Source organism: Coregonus clupeaformis, chromosome 1 (assembly GCF_020615455.1).
Source record: "Coregonus clupeaformis isolate EN_2021a chromosome 1, ASM2061545v1, whole genome shotgun sequence".
NCBI classification, from domain to species: Eukaryota; Metazoa; Chordata; class Actinopteri; order Salmoniformes; family Salmonidae; genus Coregonus; species Coregonus clupeaformis.
The window spans coordinates 56708933-56727829 of NC_059192.1; positions in this window are offsets into that span (position 1 = coordinate 56708933).

The window sequence follows — 18897 nt, forward strand, 5'->3', positions numbered from 1 at the left end:
AAGTGACTTTTTGGACCTGAATGCCAAAGCAATCAGGAGATAGGTGCTCAAAGTTTACCATTTTGCATACCCCACTCTTCCATGAGACCTTAATCTCTTCATCACTGAAAAGATAAACAGTTGAGTTTGATATCATCTGAAAGCTTACAAACAGGGTTGTTAAACTTTTTTATAATTTCTTGAAAATAATTCAAGAGTACTCTGTGTTTCAACCGATGACGGGCACAACACAAAAACTTCAGATGACGTAAAATAGGGTCTGAAATGAAATGCATAGCACTCAGAATTAAAAAGGTTTTACCAGGTATTGCTCATCCTGTTCAGACAGATTTTTTACATGGACGATACATTGGAGACAATAATAATAATATAAATATATATATATATATATATATATATATATATATATATATATATATATATATATATATATATATATAATAATAGAACAACATGAAACATCTAAGAAACCAGGGCTGGTATTCATAGCGGATTTTGAAAAGGCCTTTGATAAAGTAAGACTGAATTTTATATATAAATGCCAGGATTTTTTCAATTTCGGTGAGTCTCTTATTCAATGGGTACAAGTAATGTATAGCAACCCCAGGTGTAAAATAGCGGCTACTTCGCAGAGAGTTTTGAACTGTCAAGAGGAGTTAAACAAGGGTGTCCGCTGTCACCATATATTTTTTTTCTGGCAATCAAAATGCTCTCTATTAAAATCAGATCAAATAACAACATTATAGGATTACAAATCCAAGGCTTAAAAACAAAGGTGTCCATGTATGCCGATGACTCAAGGTTTATATTAAGTCCGCAAGCTAGATCCCTGCAATGTCTCATTGAAGATCTAAATAACCTTTCTGGCCTCTCTGGACTAAAACCTAATTATGATAAGTGTACCATATTACGTATTGTATCTTTAAAAGACACAACTTTCACATTACCCTGCAGTTTACCTATAAAATGGTCTGACGGTGAAGTAGACATACTTGGTATTCATATCACAAAATATATAAATGAGCTCTTCACATTGAATTCCAATAGAAAACTAGTAAAAATAGACAAGATCCTGCAACCATGGAGAGGTAAATACCTGTCTATTTAGGGAAAAATGACACTGATGAACTCTTTAGTCATATCTCAGTTTACTCACTTACTTATGGTGCTACCTACTCCTGATGATTCTATTTTCAAACCATGTGAGCAAGAAATACTTAGCTTTATCTGGGATACTAAACCAGACAAGATAAAGCGTGCCCATCTACAGTTGAAATCTGAAGTTTACATACACCTTAGTCAAATACATTTAAACTCAGTTTTTCACAATTCCAGACATTTAATCCTAGTAAAAATTCCCTGTCTTTGGTCAGTTAGGATCACCACTTTATTTTAAGAATGTGAAATGTCAGAATAATAGTAGAGATAATGATTTATTTCAGCTTTTATTTATTTCATCACATTCCCAGTGGGTCAGAAGTTTACATACACTCAATTAGTATTTGGTAGCATTGCCTTTAAATTGTTTAACTTGGGTCAAACATTTCGGGTAGCCTTCCACAAGCTTCCCACAATAAGTTGGGTGAATTTTGGCCGATTCCTCCTGACAGAGCTGCTGTAACTGAGTCAGGTTTGTTGGCCTCCTTGCTCACACATGCTTTTTCAGTTCTGCCCACAAATGTTCTATAGGATTGAGGTCAGGGCTTTGTGATGGCCACTCCAATACCTTGACTTTGTTGTCCTTAAGCCATTTTGCCACAACTTTGTAAGTATGCTTCGGGTCATTGTCCATTTGGAAGACCCATTTGCGACCAAGCTTTAACTTCCTGACTGATGTCTTGAGATGTTGCTTCAATATATCCACATAATTTTCCTTCCTGATGATGCCATCTATTTTGTGACGTGCACCAGTCCCTCCTGCAGCAAAGCACCCCGACAGCATGATGCTACCACCCCCGTGCTTCATGGTTGGGATGGTGTTCTTCGGCTTGTACGATCTTTGTCCCAATGTGCAGTTGCAAACCGTAGTCTGGCTTTTTTATGGTGGTTTTGGAGCAGTGGCTTCTTCCTTGCTGAGCGGCCTTTCAGGTTATGTCTATATAGGACTCGTTTTTACTGTGGCTATAGATACTTTTGGTACCTTCAGGGGTTTGGAAATTGCTCCCAATTATTTGAACCGAATTAACAATGACAAAACAACAAACTAAACGAAACGTGAAGTCCAAGGTACACAAACAACATACCTCACATGGAACAAGATCCCAAAACCCACTAGTGCCAATAGGCAGCCTAAGTATGGTCCCCAATCAGAGACAACAAGCGACAGCTGCCTCTGATTGGGAACCACACCGGCCAACATAGATCTAGACATACTAGACTATAAACATAGATCTACACCACATAGAAAATCACACCCTGACTCAACAAATAAGAGTCCCCAGAGTCAGGGCGTGACAGTACCCCCCCCCCCCCAAAGGTGCGGACTCCGACCGCACAACCTTTACTTAACAGGGTAGGGGCCGGGTGGGTATTCCGCCTCGGAGGCGGATCCGGCTCCGGGCGTGACAACCACCTATTCTCCGCCTCCCTGTTGCGCCCCTGGTCTGGTCTGGACCTCGGCGCGCTGCTTCACCTCTCCTTCCTCCCACAATACTCCAAGCCCTGTCTGGACCCTGGTGTGGGAGACCCCGAACCTGGAGAGGGGCTGACGTCTGGGTCTGGACTGGAGCCGCTGACCGGAGCTGGACCGGGCACCGGTGGAGCGGACTGCTCAGGCTCCGACTGGAGCCGCTGACCGGATCTGGACTAGACCCCGGTGGAGCGGACTGCTCTGGCTCTGGAGTGGAGCCGCTGACCGGAGCTGGATCAGGCACTGGTGGAACGGGCACAGGCCGTGCCGGACTGGACACACTCACCACTGGTCTGGTGCGAGGAGCAGGCACGGGCCGAACCGGACTAGGAACATGCACCACTGGCTTGGTGCGAGGAGCAGGAACAGGCCGGGCCGGACTGGCGACGCGCACCACTGGCTTGGTGCGAGGAGCAGGAACAGGCCGGGCCGGGCTGGGAACACGCACCACTGGTTTGGTGCGAGGAGCAGGAACAGGCCGGGCCGGGCTGGCGACGCGCACCACTGGCTTGGTGCGAGGAGTAGGAACAGGCCGGGCCGGGCTGGCGACGCGCACCACTGGCTTGGTGCGAGGAGCAGGAACAGGCCGGGCCGGGCTGGCGACGCGCACCACTGGCTTGTTGCGAGGAGCAGGAACGGGTCGGGCCGTACTGGGAACACGCACCACTGGCTTAGTGCAGGGAGCAGGAATGGGACGGACCGGACTGGCGACACGCACCACTTGCTTGGTGCGAGGAGCGGGACTGGGTTCCTTTATTAACCCCCCTCCTTCTGTTGCCTAACCAGCTCCTCTCGCCGTGCCTCTACACTTTCCATTTCCCTTTTAGCCTCCTGTAGCGCCTCCTCTGACCGAATAACTCCTGCTCCCTCTGAACCAATAGCCCCCGTAACATGGTGGCCTCCTCTCCTAACCTGCAGATTCGCCCTTCCACAGCCTCCTGCTGCCTCGTCATCCACACCGTGTGCCCCCCCCAAAAATGTTCTTGGGGTTGCCTCTCGGGTCTCCGTCGTCGGCACTCCTCTTCCCGTGAGGACTCCTCCGGGAGCCCCCACGAGTTAGGGAACAGAAACTCGTCGTCGTCGTCATCCTCCGACTCCTCAGTATAATACTGTTCCCACTCCTCTTCCCATGGTCGTAGGGACCCAATCTGAAAACCAACCGGTTGCAGTGGTCGGGGCTCTTCTCTCTCGCTCCCCGACCACCCCTTCAGCCCCCCCAAAATGTTTTATTGGGGCTGCTTCTCGGGCCTCCTCCTCGGCCGGCTTCCGTGTTGCCGTTGCTCCTCTCCTGCCTGGGCTTCCTTCTTCGCCCAGGGTCCATTTCCCGAAAATATCTCCTCCCATGACCAACAATGGCCCACCTGTGACATGGCTACTCTCTCCGCCTGGGCACGCTGCTTGGTCCTCGTTTGGTGGGATCTTCTGTCACGTTCGTTCATAGACGGGTCAGACCAAGGCGCAGCGTGATATCCATACATGTTTATTTGAACCGAATAAACAACGACAAAACAACAACCTAAACGAAACGTGAAGTCCAAGGTACACAAACAACATACCTCACACGGAACAAGATTCCACAACCCACTAGTGCCAATAGGCTGCCTAAGTATGGGCCCCAATCAGAGACAACGAGCGACAGCTGCCTCTGATTGGGAACCACACCGGCCAACATAGATCTAGACATACTAGACTATAAACATAGATCTACACCACATAGAAAATCACACCCTGACTCAACAAATAAGAGTCCCCAGAGTCAGGGCGTGACACAAATTATGTCAATTAGCCTGTCAGAAGCTTCTAATGCCATGAAATCATTTTCTGGTATTTTCCAAGCTTTTTAAAGGCACAGTGAACTTAGTGTATGTAAACCTCTGACCCATTGGAATTGTGTACAGTTAATTATAAGTGAAATAATCTGCCTTTTAACAATTGTTGGAAATAATACTTGTGTCATACACAAAGTAGATGTCCTAACCGACTTGCCAAAACTATAGTTTGTTAACAAGAAATGTGTGGAGTGGTTGAAAAACATGTATGTAAAATTCTGACTTCAACTGTATATAATGAATATGAACTGGGTGGGCTGAGTTTATTAAATATAAAAGCACTAAACCTCTCTCTAAAAGCTTCACTTATACAAAAGTTTTACTTGAACCCAAAATGGTTTTCAAGTAGACTACTAAGAAAAGCTCACCCCTTGCTTAAAAATAGCCTTTTTGTCTTTGTGCAGATTGCCATTTTTCATTTTAAAATTAATTGAATAGTAAACCTTGTTCAATGTATCTCTCTTTTTCAAACAAGCTATGCAGAGCTGGTTGCAATTTCAATTTCATCCCCCAACAAATATTATGGTTGAACTCAAATGTGCTGGTTGATCAAATACCTGTATTAATGGAAAATATGTTTGACATGGGTGTTTTGTTTTTAAATGATATTGTAAATTGGAATGGTAGAGTTATGTCTTTCATGGAGCTATAGGAATTGCATGGGAAGGTCTGCTCAATCCAAGATTACAACCAGTTGATTACAGAACTACCCCAAAAATTGAGGATGCAGGTGGTAGCGGGAGGTCTGTCTGCCCAATATAAAGGATCAAAACTGGTGGAGGAACAAAAACAGCATTAATAGGAAAATATACCAGTTTAATTTGAGGACCAAGATGTTGAAATATGTGCCATACAGATTGCAAAATAGCTGGGAAGAGATTTATGAGGTATTGATTCCATGGCACCGGTGTATGAGTTGATATACTGTATAAAACAACGCAAGACTCAAGACTTCGTGCTTTTCAGCTAAATTTATTGTACAGAATTGGATGGGGAGGTTTTTTCGTGGGGGACTGTGGGGAGGTCTTGGATGGTTGAGGGGCAGCTCTTGAGGGGAATTGTGGGGGGGATCTTTGATTGTTGGTGGCCTGGCGGTGGCTGGAGCCTTCGACCATTTTTACGGCCTTCCTCTGACACCGCCTGGTATAGAGGTCCTGGATGGCAGGGAGCTCGGCCCCAGTGATGTACTGGGCCGTACGCAGTACCCTCTGTAGCGCCATGCAGTCGGATGCCAAGCTGTTGCCATACCAAGCGGTGATGCAGCCAGTCAAGATACTCTCAATGGTGCCGCTGTAGAACTTTTAGAGGATCTGAGGGCCCATGCCGTGCCCTCTTCACAACTGTGCCGGTGTGTGTGGATCATGTTAAGTCCTTAGTGAAATGGACACCAAGAAACTTGAAGCTCTCGACCTGCTCCACAATACCCCTGTTGATGTGGATGGGAGCGTGCTCTCCTCTCTTTCTCCCATAGTCCATGATCAGCTCCTTATTCTTACTGATGTTGAGGGAGAGGTTGTTGTTCTGGCACCACACTGCTAAGTCTCTGACCTCCTCCCTGTAAGCTAACTCATCGCCATCGGTGATCAGGCCTACCACCGTTGTGTCATCAGCAAACTTCATGATGGTGTTGGAGTCGTGCGTGGCCACACAGTCATGGGTGAACAGGGAGTACAGGAGGGGACTGAGCACACACCCCTAAGGGGCCCCAGTGTTGAGGGTCGGTGTGGCGGAGGTGTTGTTGCCTACCCTCACCACCTGCGGCCGGCCCGTCTGGAAGTCCAGGATCTAGTTACAGAGGAATTGGGTTCGTTACTACTCAATTTCACCAGGAATCCACCTCATCTCCCGCATCTACGCCTGCAGCCTTTTGGTAGCCCATGGAACAAAGGAATAAGGTCTGGTATGAACAGTGGAACAGCTGAGTCGGAGTTGAAGTCGTATTTGAAGTCAAAATCGAGGTTAGTAACTGTCTATCTGATGTCCAGAAGTGTGATAAACACGATACAAGTCACTATATAGCAAAGTTGGGTTGGAACTCGTAAGATGTCGCCCTTCTCCGTCAGTGTTGGAGTTGTGCGCGGCCACACAGTCGTGGTTGAACAGGGAGTACAAGAGCAGATTAAGCAGGCACCCCTGAGGGCCCCCCGTGTTGAGGGTCAGTGTGGCGGATGTGTTGTTGCCAACCCTCACCACCTGGGGGCGGCCCGTCAGGAAGTCCAGGATCCAGTTGCAGAGGGAGGAGTTCAGTCCCAGCGACCTGAGCTTAGTGGGCACTATGGTGTTCAGCTCATAGTGGGTGAGCGATGGACAGATATTGGGCCGATACCACGGTCATTAAATCCAGGTACTGTTATGTTGTGCAGGCAGTCTGGTAGAGATTATGGGCTCCGTACTATTAACATAGGAGGACACCTTTGGTCTGTTGCACTCCTATCTTGTGGATGGGGAGAGTGATGCTATTATGGAACATAGGATAGCTTTCCATTCTCATTATCCTCCCGGCTAATGATTAAATACCCCAACACTATTTATTTCATAATGTGCCACTGCTAGATCTACTGTTCACCCAGAAGGATGTAGTTTACATGACATTACTGTGGGACCTGTCTCATCAACGATTTCATAATCGGTGATCTTTATTGAAGGTTTGAGCACCAATGGTGTGAAATATTTGATCATGTGTAGCCAAAGATTATAATTAATTTGTTTACACGTGTAGCCCCAAATTGGCAATCTCATGGTTTGAAATTAATAGTGAACCTAGCTGCAGCGCAGAATCTTAAACACACAACAAAGTGTTTCTAATGCTGTGATAGATGATGAATAAAGGCCCTGATGTGTTCTGGACACACAATCTGAATAGGACTCGTCAAAAGGAACATAATCTCCCTCTCCATGACGCCCAATATATGTCAATGTCTTGGCTTGTTTGTGTTGTGTTGTGTTTGGGTGGACTGCTTTGAAAGGGAAATGATAGTGATATTTTCCTGTCAGGCGTGATGACTTCCCATTAAGCCATCTCCAAAGTGTATAATAGAGAGCCACTGTACATGTAGATTAGCATCCAAGCCAGACAAAAACATACCCATTACTTATATACTGGTTCTTGTAATGACTTAATAATGACACCTGGCCAGTTCTATGTCAATCTTTCTGTTTAAACGTGTATGGGTCAGAGATATTGAAATCAATGTATATACTGTCAAAATATTCAGGCACACAATGTTGACACTTATGAACCCACATAGATCGCGATTTCAATGAAAAACAAAATACAGAACCAAAACTCAACCATAGATTTAACTAACCACCTGTTACAGATAGCTTTGGAAGAAGTTAAAGTTGAACTAAACACATACTTTTTTTACATCAAGCGATGTCAATCATGACACATAGCCTTTTGTAACATCAAATGTGTAAAATGTTTTCATTTTATCATTTCCTGAACACGTAAGATCCAGACCACTGAAAACTTTCTCTACTTGCTCTCTTTACAACATTGTATGCTTACAAGCCAACATTTGATCTTGCACAATGTTGAGACAATGAATGAAGTCTTTGCTGTATCCATTACTTTTCATTACTGTGAGTCGGAGATCAGTGAAAAATCACTAAGCACCTCACCTCTTTGGATTCATGAAAAATAGCAGTTTCTCCTTGTTTGCATAACCATATTGTCCTGTAGATGTCAATGATGAGATGACAGTGTGTAGTGAATTTGGGTTAAAGCAAATAATGAATTGGGAAAAGCAATTATAAAATGGATGTGGTACAAATTACACATTTTAGAGTAAGTGTCAAGTCTTCTCTTTTTTTCTAAATCACCAAAAGTACTAGCAGCACAGAGGGTTTCTGGAATTGTTCCGAAAATGTTTAACTCTTCAGCTTTAGAAGCACGCACACACGCAACCACTCACACTAACACTATGCAGAGTCATTGAAATTGAGTAGTCTGACATAGCTGGCCTTGTGTGGGGGCTCAGTGGCAAAGTTGATGAAACTTTAAGGCAGGGATATAAAACCATTTCACGAATGTGACTCTTTGTGCTTCTGTTTCATCTTTGCTACTGAATTTAAATACTTTGTTCCATGACAGGATAGAAGGAATATAGGAAAGGAATGATAATGAAATATGCACACATGAGAACTTGCCAAGTGGTATTTGTCATTAGATCGAAAGGTAGTGCATTGGGTGTAGCCAATTTGCCTGATCTTTATCTGTGGGCTTAATACTCACTCCCAGAGTTGTACTTCCATGACTTTGCCATCAGAGAGGCCCTGTGTCTTACAAGAGCCCCTAATGCAGCGTAAACCAGGGCCTGCATTGTCTGGCAAGTCTCTCTCTGTGGCATATAGCTACAGTGATTACCCCATACGTAAGCGTCCCATAGACGGTGTGGATTGCCATGCTGGTCAGACACAGCAGTATAGTGAGTCACTGATTGCTGTTGTTTTTTAAAGGCATTTTGGATCATTGTATTCACACCACATTTGGAAAATAAAATCTGCTGCTTACTTGCATTCAAAGATGTTCATATCAATAATGCATAGAGACTATAGTTGAGATCTACCTGAACAATTGTGAAATTGCAACCTAACATGCTGATATACTCATAGCTTTATTTCCACATAGGTTACATAGATAACATTTTCACCATGATATTGCTGTTCAGTTATATGCAAATTCCTCCTTAGGGCTTGAATTTCCTTTCTATCATGTCATCTTGAGGTCCTTCAGCAGTATGAACCTTGAGCCAAGTGGGAAGGATCTACTGTCACTTACACTCATCTTAATTCTACTGAGTTCTGAACAACGTACGATCAAACTAACATTAAGCAGATGAAATGGGCTTCCCAGGGTTTATCATACTCTTTGAGGGTATTACTTACATTTCCACAAAATGTAGACACAAATTCAAGCAGCATATGGCATTTCCACATTTAATATAAATAAAAGGTTTGGTGGATCATCAATCAATCAAGATGTGATTACTTTGCTTTACTTTAGGCATACTGTAGATACAGTATGTTGTTGCTATTAGATAGAAAGTTAGATGCATCATGCATGAAAGAATGGTGCTGTGACACTCTGGCTCCATGGACTTTATTATTGAGCCAGGGTTGTTCATTTTCCTTGTTTGGGTGTATTTCTATGTTGGGTATTCTGGTTGTTTCATTTCTATGTGTGGTGATTGTTCGTGATTATTCAGGTGACTCCCAATCGGAGGTAACGAGTGACAGCTGTCGGCTCGTTATCTCTGATTGGGAGCCATATTTATACTGTGGGGTTTCACCTTGGTATTGTGGGTTTTTGTTCCATGTTTCTGTCAGTGTTACAGAGGACTTCACTATCGTCATTTGTTGTTTTTCGTGGTTGCTTTATTAAATAAAGTCATCATGTTCACTCCACGCGCTGCGTATTGGTCCGCTTCTTCAGACGATCGTGACAGGTGCTTGTCCCGCTGACAATCAGGTTAAAACTTTATATACAGGCCACAAACAAACTGACTGCTAGAGTTCAGGCTAGTTCAGGCTTCTTCACTGCTTACAAGGTGTAATCATATGCATACCCCAGGCATGGCTAGACCAGGTTTACTTTAAAAAACTCCCAAATGATACAAAGAACATTAACTACGCAAAGTAGGTTGAGAAACAGAGTAGGTTGAGAAACAGAGTAGGTTGAGAAACAGTGTAGGTTACAAATTGGAACAGCAGAAAATGCTTGATTTATTGTCTCATCATTGTAAGGCAAATAAAGTGTTATTAGCATGTTCCTTCTATTAATTTGTACTTATCCCATTGTAGTATAAGGTGATGAAGGTTTGTAGGCTTTGTATGATGATTACTACCCTGAACGCCCTGTGGGTTTCTGACATCAATAAATCCAGAATTAATTAGTTTGAAAACATTTAATAGAAAAGTAAACAGTTTGCCCCTTTGTAACCTTGGGTGTAATTATTCATATAAGAATAAAACTGCAGTGCATGACAACTCTGCATGCACAGTTAGTTTAATTTAGTGTTGCAAAGGGAGGTCCTCCTGAGAATGCCTCTGTTTGATGAAGGTGCTATCACCCTCAATGAGTGGAATCATTATCATAACAGCACATTCATAAGCTTTCTATTAGATTAAGGCCTATGTTAATAGACTCCCAGCAAGTGGGGGAGTGGTAGCTTAATGTAATTGGTTACAGGGCACCTTGCAGTGAGGCGTCAAGAAAAAATAACAACATTTATAGAGCTTTGTTTTGCTTGCTTTATTTTCCCATGCAGCAAGAAGCTTTATTTGAACATTTTAATCTCTCTGTGATCCTACAGTGTTTCATATAAATGGTTTGTGCCTTCCATTTATTTTCCCCATTGATAATACATGGGAGTATCTAAATCCTGCTGGTGCATGCAGGGAGAGAGAGGCGGGCTCGCTAGTGCTGTGAGGCATGGAGGCACAGAACAAAGTGGTGGAAAACTATAAGCGAGAAAAGAAAGAGAGGAAGCCACTCAGGGCCAACTGTTATTTTGGTGGTTGACAGTTTTTTTGTTTTTTTTCTCACTCATCTGCAATCATATATATGCAACAGCGTATGAATATTTCAACTGAGTTACCCAGAGCTAGACAGTATCAGTGCAACATGAAAGTAATCTGTTTCAAAGAGATAAAAAAGAATGCAGCTCATCTAATATATTTCTAACAGGAAACACAGAGGGGATTCTTTGCAATTGTTTTCCAGTTTATTAATTTCTAGCAGAATTGGTTAAATGCTGTTATATGAAGATTGTCTCCGAATATAGTCCACTGTGGGGGTTGGAAAACATGTGTCCATTTAAAGAATGAGTCAACCATGACACTCTGAGTTGAAGTTACCCTGATTCTTCCTGAGTTCAGGTAAAGTACTAAAGCTATTTTTCCCCTTTGCTTTTGAAATTAACTAGAGTACTCTGACTAAAGAAAGCAGGAAAACACAGGTCGATAACACTGTCTGCAGCAGTCCTACGTACAGTACATTTTGCTTACATTTTGTTTTTATATGTCTCTATCTGATCCCAGATGTTTCAAGGCACTGCCTTGAATGCTGTCAAAGTTACATGAAAAGACAGTTAAAGATTATGACAGATCAAAGAGCATTTCTCACATATCTAGGTGAAGCTAGTAAGAACGTTCAGGGGCCATGGTTTACGATACCAGTTCTTGAAACATAGTCAACCAAGTGAAAAGCTTTAAAAATAGAAGAAGTAGAAGAAAAATGAAATAGAAGTAGAAAGTTGTAGAAGGAATCCTCTTCCTCTTTGTGGAGAGCTTTCAGGATAGTCAGTCCTCAGCATCTGCTCTGGGAACAGCTAGTAGTCGCTGTGAAATGTGTCAAACCTCCTTCACTCTGTTCAGGGCACAGTCAAGAGTCTGTGCATGTGTGTCACACTGCCGTGGCGTTGTGGTAAGCCACCCTGCAGGGAGGAAGAGGAGTTAAGCCGGGTGCAGAGAAGAGCAGCCTTTAATTTAGTCTCCCAGGAAAGGCCTCCATCTTACAAGTGAAGAATAACAACATGAACCAGTAACCATGTCTCCACCCGTCGCCTGTAAACCATCCACTCAAATCACATCTGTCTATCCTATGACGGGACTGACTGTTGATGGGTGCAAATAAGTCTTCTTTGCTGTTGATATTGTTACACTAGATGTATAGTGCCGCTTGTTTATTTCCCTCCCTATCTGACAAAGAGGAGTATCTTCACTGCATGAGAGTAACAGACAGTGGTTTAGGGATTCAGAGAGTATAACTCATGTCATTCCGGATAAGACTCAGCCTCACATTCTACCGGAGGCAGTTTAAGTTTTGGTAACTGTAAATTCCAGGACCCTTAAGGCCATGAACATTACAACTTCCTAAAAGCCCTTTGCTATAAAGTATTCCGTGCTCTGATATCTACTACAGTTATGCTTTTACTTTGTGGGTACTGATTGTGGTAAACAAGTGATTATTTTTTTAGATTTTTTTTTAGGAGGTAGATCAGTTTTAATATTGCATATAGATCAATGTAATTGTCTTCATCACTTCCAATCCCCCATATGTTTTTTTTCTTATTTTTCTCGCATATACAGTGGGGAAAAAAAGTATTTAGTCAGCCACCAATTGTGCAAGTTCTCCCACTTAAAAAGATGAGAGAGGCCTGTAATTTTCATCATAGGTACACGTCAACTATGACAGACAAAATGAGAAGAAAAAAAATCCTGAAAATCACATTGTAGGATTTTTAATAAATGTATTTGCAAATTATGGTGGAAAATAAGTATTTGGTCAATAACAAAAGTTTCTCAATACTTTGTTATATACCCTTTGTTGGCAATGACACAGGTCAAACGTTTTCTGTAAGTCTTCACAAGGTTTTCATACACTGTTGCTGGTATTTTGGCCCATTCCTCCATGCAGATCTCCTCTAGAGCAGTGATGTTTTGGGGCTTTCGCTGGGCAACACGGACCTTCAACTCCCTCCAAAGATTTTCTATGGGGTTGAGATCTGGAGACTGGCTAGGCCACTCCAGGACCTTGAAATGCTTCTTACGAAGCCACTCCTTCGTTGCCCGGGGGGTGTGTTTGGGATCATTGTCATGCTGAAAGACCCAGCCACGTTTCATCTTCAATGCCCTTGCTGATGGAAGGAGGTTTTCACTCAAAATCTCACGATACATGGCCCCATTCATTCTTTCCTTTACAAGGATCAGTCGTCCTGGTCCCTTTGCAGAAAAACAGCCCCAAAGCATGATGTTTCCACCCCCATGCTTCACAGTAGGTATGGTGTTCTTTGGATGCAACTCAGCATTCTTTGTCCTCCAAACACGACGAGTTTAGTTTTTACCAAAAAGTTCTATTTTGGTTTCATCTGACCATATGACATTCTCCCAATCCTCTTCTGGATCATCCAAATGCACTCTAGCATTCTTCAGACAGGCCTGGACATGTACTGGCTTAAGCAGGGGGACACGTCTCGCACTGCAGGATTTGAGTCCCTGGCGGCGTAGTGTGTTACTGATGGTAGGCTTTGTTACTTTGGTCCCAGCTCTCTGCAGGTCATTCACTAGGTCCCCCCGTGTGGTTCTGGGATTTTTGCTCACCGCTCCATTGATCATTTTGACCCCATGGGGTGAGATCTTGCGTGGAGCCCCAGATCGAGGGAGATTATCAGTGGTCTTGAATGTCTTCCATTTCCTAATAATTGCTCCCACAGTTGATTTCTTCAAACCAAGCTGCTTACCTATTGCAGATTCAGTCTTCCCAGCCTGGTGCAGGTCTACAATTTTGTTTCTGGTGTCCTTTGACATCTCTTTGGTCTTGGCCATAGTGGAGTTTGGAGTGTGACTGTTTGAGGTTGTGGACAGGTGTCTTTTATAGTAATAACAAGTTCAAACAGGTGCCATTAATACAGGTAAGAGGAGCCTCTTAAAAAAGAAGTTACAGGTCTGTGAGAGCCAGAAATCTTGCTTGTTTGTAGGAGACCAAATACTTATTTTCCACCATAATTTGCAAATAAATTCATTAAAAATCCTACAATGTGATTTTCTGGAGGAAAACAATCCTTAATTTGTCTGTCATAGTTGATGTGTACCTATGATGAAAATAACAGGCCTCTCTCATCTTTTTAAGTGGGAGAACTTGCACAATTGGTGGCTGACTAAATACTTTTCTTCCCCACTGTACATTTTATGGACACAGTCAATAATTATATTTTGTTTGTTTTTACTCCTGAACATTTTCATGATGTCCATCTGGTATGCTTCTATATGCCATATCTTTCTAACTGTGCTCTTTCACAAAAGCTCACAATGTATAACCTATATACTTATTATGGACAGAGCATGTCTTAAACGAGTTATCTTGTTGTTATTAGTTGTAGTTATTAGTCCCATCCTTCAGCTCCATTCAACACCTCCCATCTATCTCTTAACACCATCCATATTGGATTTCTATTTGCCAATTTTTTTAATGGACTGGAACTTTATATTTTCCACTTGTAATCTGTTTCAGTAATAATGAAATCAGACCTTCTTCTTGAGTGTCTGATAATCTACCATTTACATAGGAGTGGTTAAAACATGCTAATAACGGTCCTCTGAGTATATCAAAAAAGGTTTGGTATACCCCGACTGGTATGCCATCCAACCCTGGATTTTTCCCGGACTTAAAGTCTTTAATTGCTTCCAGAAGATCCTCCTAAATAATTTCACCTTCACATGAGTCTTTCTGTATGGCTGTTAATTTTACATTATCAATAGAAAAAAAATCTCTACAATTTGCTTCAGTTAGAGGAGATGGAGGCGACTGAAACTAAAATATATGCTTAAAGTACTTTGTTTCCTCCTTCAAAATATAATTTGGTGAATCATGGGTGACTCCGTCATTTGTAACCAGTTTCAATAAATTATTTTTGGTAGCATTCCTATGTGGAAGATTAAAAAAGAATTTGGTGCATTTCCCCCCATATTCCATCCAGTTTGCTTTATTTGTATAATATATTACACTTGATCTTTCTTGAATAAATTTCTCAATTTCTTTTAGTTTTTCCTCTAATTTATTCTGAGCCTCTATGTTACAGTTTTTATTGCTATCTATCTGTTCTGTTAGACCTTCTATCTCCTTTGTTAGTGTGGACTCTTTTGACCTAAATTGCTTTTGTTTTCGAAATGAATTGCATGGCCTCTAAAGGCACATTTAAAGGTGTCCCATACAATAAGGGGATTTGCTGTACCTATGTTATGTCGTAAGAAATCAGTTATAAATTCCTCTGTCCTAGTTAAAAACAAGTTATCATCAATAGGCTTTGATTACATTTCCAATATCCTCGCCCATGTGGAAATTCAGTAATAGTAATGTATATGACAATTATATGGTGGTCCGACCGCATTGTGTCCCCTATCAACACTTTTTAAACTTTTGATGCCAACGAGAATGACATAAGAAATAAGTCAAGATGACTAGCTTGATTGAGTCTCCGCCATGTATATCTCACCAGATCAGGATATAAATATATATATATACAGTGGGGAGAACAAGTATTTGATACACTGCCGATTTTGCAGGTTTTCCTACTTACAAAGCAGGTAGAGGTCTATAATTTTTATCATAGGTACACTTCAACTGTGAGAGACGGAATCCACAACAAAAATCCAGAAAATCACATTGTATGATTTTTAAGTAATTAATTTGCATTTTATTGCATGACATATGTATTTGATCACCTACCAACCAGTAAGAATTCCGGCTCTCACAGACCTGTTAGTTTTCTTTAAGAAGCCCTTCTGTTCTCCACTCATTACCTGTATTAACTGCACCTGTTTGAACTCGTTACCTGTATAAAAGACACCTGTCCACACACTCAATCAAACAGACTCCAACCTCTCCACAATGGCCAAGACCAGAGAGCTGTGTAAGGACATCAGGGATAAAATTGTAGACCTGCACAAGGCTGGGATGGGCTACAGGACAATAGGCAAGCAGCTTGGTGAGAAGGCAACAACTGTTGGCGCAATTATTAGAAAATGGAAGAAGTTCAAGATGACGGTCAATCACCCTCGGTCTGGGGCTCCATGCAAGATCTCACCTCGTGGGGCATCAATGATCATGAGGAAGGTGAGGGATCAGCCCAGAACTACACGGCAGGACGTGGTCAATGACCAATAGATTTGAAACTTGTATGTTTGTAAATTTACCAATAGAAAATACCATAGTGATTGAGATATTTGCAATGTTACTAAATAACCCTCCAATTGTTCTCCACTAATTCCCCCGCTAAAACCCCTCCCCAGCCCAAGTTTGGCCGTCATCCCAGTGATCAGCATACTACCCCTGTCCCCCCGGATCCCTATGCCCCCGAGGGGCCAGGACCCATCCATCGAAAACATCACATAGTGCCACCCACAAAACAGAAGCAGGTCAACTGCCAAAAGCATTTCCAATGCTCTCACCTCAATAGAGGTGCTGGACACAAACTCACACACACACACACATTTTTGAGAGATGCAATTAATAATAGGCCTACTACGTGTTGATGGTATAAACGTGCCTTTTCAATCAGGTGCCTTTTCAGTCAGTGTTGTTACTATCACTAACTTTACCACACTTGGTACTAATGTGAAATGACATATGGGCTGAGCTGTTTGAAACTCCCACACAATTATCCTTTGTTTCTATTTTAATCATCAATTACATTCAGCATCACACCGTTAAAGGAAATATACTATTTTTTCTAACAAAGATATCTACATATATTTCAGGATGTTGTGTATCCCTTGAAATAATCAGAATTCATGTAAACATTACAGTTTTGAAAATAAAAAACATAGCTTGTCCAAAAAAAGTGGTCTCTTGGCACAACTTAACCTGGGTATGGGGTAAGCTGAGCCACAGGACAGGGTAAGTTCAGCCGCCTACATATTTCTGTACTGAATGAAATATTACCACAATTCAACACAATCACAATCACTTTTTTGTCTTTTAATAATTTTAAGCATCTTTTAACACAGGCTTAACACCTAACAAACACGTTGTACTTTTTGAAACACTTTTATCATAGGAAAGGCCCTGTTGTTACCTCAGAGAACCAGCGATAATACCTTGCATTATGCCTGGGAAGAAAACACTTCAATTTGTTGAATTTGACATTAGCTCAACCATTGGCTCAACTTACCCAAAGGCCATTGGCTCAACTTATCCCAAGGCAAACAATTTGACTATATTAGCCCACACAGCTACAAGAATGCACTTTCATGCTAGGTTTAGGACTCATACTGAGCTTATAGACCGCAAATGATTGTAGAACAATCTTACAATTATTTACTTTGGTTTAGATACAAGCAATTCATTAAACTTTTTTTACCTACCTTGCTTACCACTTTTTCCATGTGGTTACTTCCTACACAGACTCCATGAAATGATGACCTCTTCCTAAATATTTGGTCAAATGATTAACTTTGTGTATGGTTTCCTAGAAACAAGGGTGGCTCAACTTACCCCTTTGGTTCAACTTATTCACTCTCCCTTACAGTATTTACATTTCTAATCTAGGTATGGAAACCCAACTGAAAAGGTCAACTTCCAGCCTCATGGTGGTACTCTGGATGTTTTTGCATATCCAATTTTGATGCGTCTTTCTCCCACTCGCCATCTCTAATTTATTCATCCAGTCTCTCATACCCTCCTTCACTTTCTCTTGCCACTACCGTGTCCTGCATTGACCCCAGTTACAGAACTAGCTGCCTGGAGCAAGGTCCATCAGTGGGAAATGCTGTGTCCATTTCGGGAGAGCTGCATTCCAGTCATCAGGGTACCACTAGGCACTATATGATGTTTTATGAACCATATAGAAGAAACATGTAGTGATGAGAGCCATGTCCAGCCCATATTTCTGAGACTGTAGCAAGGAATTGCCCTCTCTTACCTTGAACAAAGTGTGAACAAGACTGAAAAATATTTTTCTCAAAGGAATTGGGTTCGTTACTACAAATAAATTAGCCTGCCCATAAATGTGAAGATATGGGCCTTCTTGCATTGATAACAAGTTTCTCTGATTCCCTGATCAAATTGTTCTGATTCCATGACCAACAATTGATTAGTATAAACATACAATTTTCCCTAAATGCATTTATCAGTTCTGCATAATGCTACTGTTTTACATAACATAATATACAGTAATATGACTATAATATAATAATAATATGCCATTTAGCAGACGCTTTTATCCAAAGCGACTTACAGTCATGCGTGCATACATTTTTTTTTTTTTGTGTATGGGTGGTCCCGGGGATCGAACCCACTACCTTGGCGTTACAAGCGCCGTGCTCTACCAGCTGAGCTACAGAGGACCACATGACTAGATGTCTACCCATTTCTATAGTGGCTTCGGTTTTAGGTCAACTAATGCAAAGCTAGTGTTTCCGTGAACTGGGGTTACATTATTGTTTGTTATGCAATCTGTATGTCCTTTGGTGTTTGTTTCCAATTGCCCCTACTGCATATATTCATAGAGAAATGTGGACAGTATATCTTCATATAGAAGTGTAACACATATAACACAGTAGTGACAGATTAATGCAAAGCCATTTTTTACAACATGTCACGCTATGTTGCTTTAGCACAAGATATTTGATTAACAACTAGAATTCAATTATATGCCATTTCCACTTTGTGCACCCATGGTTGATCAAAAGATGTGATTCTATTTTTAAGTTATGTTTGACTGCAGGGAGAGAAAGGGAGATCGAAAGAAAAGGCACAGCATTTGGCAATTGCTTGCATTCTATTAGACCCGAGAACCAAGAGAGCAGAGAGAACACATCACCTTTTGCCCAGAACTAAAGAACCTGTTAAAAAAATCCACAAAACGTTGCCAGGGGTTTAAAATATATAGATTTTTCCTTTCAATTTGTGTGGCAAGGAAAGTTATATGGAAATGC